This window comes from Meleagris gallopavo, chromosome 11 (assembly GCF_000146605.3).
Source record: "Meleagris gallopavo isolate NT-WF06-2002-E0010 breed Aviagen turkey brand Nicholas breeding stock chromosome 11, Turkey_5.1, whole genome shotgun sequence".
NCBI lineage: Eukaryota > Metazoa > Chordata > Aves > Galliformes > Phasianidae > Meleagris > Meleagris gallopavo.
The window spans coordinates 23,052,093-23,057,902 of NC_015021.2; the positions used below are offsets into that span (position 1 = coordinate 23,052,093).

The window sequence follows — 5,810 nt, forward strand, 5'->3', positions numbered from 1 at the left end:
AAAAAAGAAAGATTCTGCTTTCACCCCCAGAAACCATCCATAGGATGCACATACAGAAAGCACTTTCAGGACATCTATGCAAGACCTCTCTTGCATGCCAGCTCTCTGGACATGCAAAAGTGAATACAAAGCATGTGTACCAGGTGGTGAAAGTGGCAAAGATAATTATCTGAAATCATCCAAGTGCTCTTAAGTGTCTCTTCTGAATTAGGCATAAGGCTTAATTAAACTAAGATTTCTGCTAGACATTCATTGAAAAATTGGCTTCCAATGTCTACCTCTGTCTTGAAGGAAAAAGCTCACATCCTCTTGCAAGAAACATTTCTGCAGCATCCTCAGACTCTCTCCATCTTCTTCCTTTATTTCACTTGGTACTGCAATTGCAGACTGAAAGTCTCAGGAGAAATCAGTACACCTGCACCAAAAGTGATACTTTGACAAAACACGCAGTGCAAAAATGGAGGTGTGGAAAGCAGAGCAGGTGTGCTACAAGTACGCAGGAGTTCCACACTGAAGCAGGGAGCCAGAAGCAGGGCACGGCACGGCACAGGGCGATGGGGCACCTGACACAGCCAGCAGGTCAGGCCTTGCCCCTCCTCTCTCTGCTAGCGGTGCTAATGGTGCCTGGAGACAGCGAGAAGGCAAGGAACTGAAATGCTGGCTGTGAGCAGGGACGCGCCATGCCCCCTGCCCCAGGACGTGCACCTCCTTCTGCCGTCTGCTCTCACTCTGCAGAACACAGTGGGCACACAGTTCACGGACAGCTGCGTTCCTGGGAACATCTGCAGTGCAGAACTTTTAATGGCAAAATTGAGACTTCTTTCCAAATAGCCACGCTGGGGTCCGTACCTGTTAATCCTGCCTATTAATAACAGCAGGTCAAATGCAGACGTACACCTGCAGCTCAGCGTTTATGGTCTTACCTGCAACTCCAGCAAAATAACATGAATCTGTAGGTATTCACACTAATTATTTAATTAGTTTAACAGTAGCGTGGTAGAAACAGTGTATAACACTGATATACCAGAGAGAACCTGGCAAAGGAACACCGATACAAATGCTGGCCTGCACCTTTTCAATTCCCAATTCAAAGGAAAAAAACACTTCTTTGGTGGGTCGTTTTTCCCCTCAAAGCTGATTAACAACCACCCTCACAAATAACCCCAAACATCCCATCGCATCCTAGTGTCGTAACCCAAAAAGGCAACAACCCACCTGTATAATCAGTGAACATACAGATGTTATAATTAAGAAATACAGAAGAAAGTTAGGCTAAACAGGTTATCACACTAAAGAAGAATAGATGGAAAGCTTACCCTTGTCCTGGGCTCACTGAGAAGACTCCAAGAGAAGCGATCTCCAGAAGAGATCCTTCCCCAGTAGCAGTCAACTCTTAAATGGGTCTAGGAGAGGCGCAGCCAGGCACAGAATTGCCCTCACCTGTGCTCCCAGGGCTGGCTCACTGCTCGCCTCAGGTGGTCAATCAGAGGTTCAGGCCGTGATTCAGCGGTTCCCATACACCACCAAAATCAGTGTCACTGACCAGACTGTTTGCCACGGGATTTCTTGCAGCAGAAACATCTGAAATTCATTACCTGGACTTTAGATCTATTAATTAGGCACTTTTTATAATGTTCCCTTAAAACCAAAGAATTTTGTAGAAGTAAAATGTTTTCTTAACTCACTAAAGCTGAAGTTACACGTCTGACACACTCTCTCAAAAAACCTCCCTCTGCCCAGATTATCAAAACAAAGCTTTGGACTCTGGACCACTTAGCTTTGTCTGAGCCCAAACTTCCCAGAGACCCAGATGCTGTGGAGATATTAAAGTTACTGCACAACATCTGCTTCCAATCTTTTAAGACTTACTTGAACAGCTTACAAGTTCTAGTTAATTCACTTCTAATTTTACAGTGTTTTAGATAGGATCTAAGACATGTTAGATTTTGCAGATTAAGTGTTTATCTATAGTGTTTGGTTTTTGCACAGTATGTCAGCTACGTGAATCACCACGCTTGGCATCAACAATATTAAATCGGCACCCAGTGTGCATGAGAGCACTCATACCCCCCGCAAAATAAGACTGCTACAGAGAAATTTTAATGTCAGTATCTCTCGACCAGTTGAGGTTTCACTGCGTGTTTTCTCCACGCCGTAGTGACTGTATGCAGCACGGAGAGCACAGAGGCTGAGGCCACTGGTGCTAAGGCTGAGTTTTGACTCCAGCCGTGTCAGAAGAAACGCAGAAGCACACACCCCACACAACCACTCTTCCTTGGGAAACACAGAGAGCTTCTCCATTACAGACTGGCACAGTGTGAGGCGTGCTTAAAGCCGAACCAAGGCGGCCCAGCGCCGCACCCCAGGCGTCAGCACTCAGCTCACTTAGGCACCTTTAACCATTCGAACCATCCTGCTATTTCATCACTCTCATATGTATGCATACGTTTGTCAGAGTTCCTCACTTCCAAATAAAAGATTTTAGGAGCCATGCAGATGTTGAATTCCTAAAAAATGAGATTTCAGACCACGGGGTTACAGCAATATGACAGAAGAGCCTTTTTGACGTACACGTTTTGTACAAAGCTATAAATGCTGCGGGAGGAGGCTCTGGGCTGCGAAGGCCATTACTGAAGACCATCCCACCTTCGACAGAGCTCACACACATACTTGCTTCCAGAGCAGCCTCTCTTCAGCCCACGAATGGGCGCTCATGGCAGCAGTCCTCCAGGGTACAGCAAAGCTCTGCCACAAAGGCTCCTGGGCTGCCTGCTCTGCTCATCTGTGAGTCACAGAGCTCCTCGTGGCTCACTGCTCCAAACCTTCCCACGGCCGCCCAGGGGAGCTGCCCGTTACTCTGAATGGCAGAGGACTCAAGGACACGCACGCTGCTCCTTTTCACACAAAGCTCTCGGGAAAATGGAAGTTCTTGCATTTTGTCACTCCTCGAGGCAACGCGATACTTAGCAACACCTGCACGCAAGGAGGGTCCAGATGAAGAAGTCACAAAGAGCCAGCTGCCCTTTATTGAAAATAAATGCTCCTTGAGAAAAGCCTGCCACACATTCTTTTGAGAGCAGCAGAACCTCCAGGAATCCCACAGCCAGAGCACTGAGCGTCACCCTCAGAACTGCACACATCAACAGAGCCTGAGCACGGGGTTGGGAGAACCACACTTGTATTTGCAACAAAGTCCGGAATACGGCATGGTTACAATCACAGAGACTGGGATTTCAAAGGCATGCTTTCTGGCGATAGAACAAGCTTGGATTTTTAAAAATACCATCATTATGTACAGCAAAATATGTGGTCATAAGACCAGCCTTAAACCAAGGCCTTGTTTATACAATTTCTGCACTGTCAGGAAGTATTCTGGCTGGGAATGTAATTTTTCTTCCAAATCGATTACTTTTTTGCAATTCTCACTGTGAAAAGAACTATATACCACCTTTGCATTGACACTGGTATAACATATTCCCACAGGGAAAAGGAATAAAAGAGTACCTTTATATTGATACAACATTTTTTTTCTAGTGTAGAAGCAAATATAGCTTTCATTATTCAGTCAAGTTAAAGCAGTGTGATTTTGTTTCTACTTGATAGACAAGGCCTATGTTTAACAAGCACCAGAACACTTCAGAGGATTTGGAAGATCAAACGCTGAGTTCTACTTTTGTGCTGTCCTCACCAAGTCGCAGAGAACACTGAACACCTCAATACATTCAGAACTCCGGTCAGACCCACGCCGTGGTTTCTTTAATCCTTCGCCGTTTGACGAACGCACCTTTTTGGCAAGAATTAAGAGTATAGCTACAAAAAAACAACAGCACAGTCCAGAGTTTCCTTAGTTGCCTTCAGCTGCTCTGCCAGGCTAAGGAACACGGGACTCTGCGTCCCACCGTATGCTACTTACATCCATTTGTACATCATTCCTCAATCACAACACAGGCAATAGGAAAACAGGAGGCACTACGAAACATGACAAATCTGCTGCCTGCTGCAGAGAACTGCTTTTACCAAGCTGAACGACTTGCTTCCAGTACATCGATCTGGCACGAGGCCGGTTAGGTGCTGAACACTACACAGTCTCACTGAATTTAAGGCAAACGTTGACCATCGCAATAGCTGAGATGTGAATTTATGGCAAATTTTCTTCCGTAAACTTCAGTGCAAGATATGCCTGCAGTCTTTCTTTCCAACACGTCATTTTTGTTAAAAGAAGCCCCTAATACTCAGCATCCAATTTTTTAGTAGGTATTGGATGTTGCTAAAATCAATATCCCATCTTCAACTAAAACATAATATTGTCATTTTAATGTCAATCATTGGGGTGAATTTAACTAAAGCCACTTCTACCAGCGCTGAAGCAGAAAGCTTTCCTACTTAAAAGGAGAAACATCGGATCTACGCCGGGCATCGAGGCAGTCAGATTGCACTGGCCTAACTAAAAACCCTTCATGCAGCATTGCTCAATTTCTGTTTTCACACAGAAAGACAATTTCAAGTTTTCTTGGCACGGGGAAAAAGCTGCACTTTGTGTGCTGGTCTTTGAAGAGGAGCTAAGAGAGAAAGGTAAGGGAGATCAGCAAAGCCCAGGTGCCCCAGCTCACTGAAGGTACCTCCTCCCACCCCGCTCCCTCTTCAAATCAGGAAACCACAATTTCGAGGCATTAAATGCAAAGAGATGTCATAAATAACTGACTTTCAGACTTCTGCTCTACCAAACTGGGCCGCCCATAGCGAAGACCAGTGTGCCAACCTTACGTGACGCTGCTGTTACAACACAGGACTTCCTACAGCTGCCCACTGAGCGCGGCGCTGCCTTCACACGGGATCAGGACCCAAACACAAATGAAATTCTGTGTTACTGTTCCACTGGCTATTTAGTCATCTTGGGCTTTGGCATTTGGTCTTTTTGTTTAAACACCATCCTCAGCTAAATGAAGCCCCTCACGCCCTTCTTACTGTGACCATGCTATTAACAGCCTATCTAATTAATGTTTAACAATTAACGTTTGTTCCACGTCGTACATAAAAGCGCACAAAGTTGTTTTCTAAAAAACAGCATTTGTATTAAAATTCTTAAAATGGATAGACATCTCTTAACTGCAGGTCTGGAATCAAAAGGACAGGTGTTAGAATTTTCTTGGTACGTTGCAATGTTGAGATTTCTTCCGCTGCTGGCTGGAGGCTCACCCCACACAACAACCATCATAAAACACAAAGAAGGAGGCGGAAAAAAAAGCCCACCGCTCCAAGTCCCAAAATGCTGAATTCTCACAAATTTGAAGTAAATGAAGGCCAAACTTGCAAGACGTGGAAATTACAGCTAAGAGGCTCGGGTGGCAATAAGAAACAAATCCCACCAACAATGGGCCCTTTTGTCCTGGCCTGTTCGGCACGATTACAGAGAGGGAACTGCGCGTGGGTTCGGAGTGGCAGAGAAGGGGATTCTGCGGCGCTCACAGGTTGGCACCGGCCGGCACGGGGTGCGGGGAAGGCACTGCGGGCACGGGGTGCGGGGGGTGGGGGGCGTGTGCCGCTCGGAGCGGGGCACTGCGGGGCAGCGCCGACCCAGACAGAGCCCGGGAAGGAAGGAACGCCCCTCGCCCGCCGGAGGGGGGGGATAAAATAACGAAATCACACACGCACGCACACCTAAACATTGTGCAGACTTGTAACGTTTTCACAGCTGATCGCAAAAAAAGAACCATTAAAAAATAACACCCTGCCACTCTCCTGCGGACCCCCCGTGATACAGCAGGTAAACAAAATAGAGAATCCTTTCACAGGCGGTCGCGGCGCCCCGC

General features: G+C 46.4%; 1 long non-coding RNA gene across 2 annotated transcripts in view; it reads right to left on the reverse strand.

Annotated features, from left to right (window-relative positions):
* The window catches only part of LOC104912729, a 31,743-nt gene extending 25,939 nt beyond the window's left edge, over nt 1–5,804 (reverse strand). Inside the window, exons 1-2 of one of the 2 annotated variants that reach the window (XR_004160886.1) lie at nt 1,317–5,804; nt 279–923 (exon numbers count right to left, since the gene is read on the reverse strand). This is a non-coding gene — a long non-coding RNA (uncharacterized LOC104912729). The other variant, XR_002118737.2, reaches the window with a different exon arrangement.
* Nucleotides 5,805–5,810: the final 6 nt, after the last annotated feature.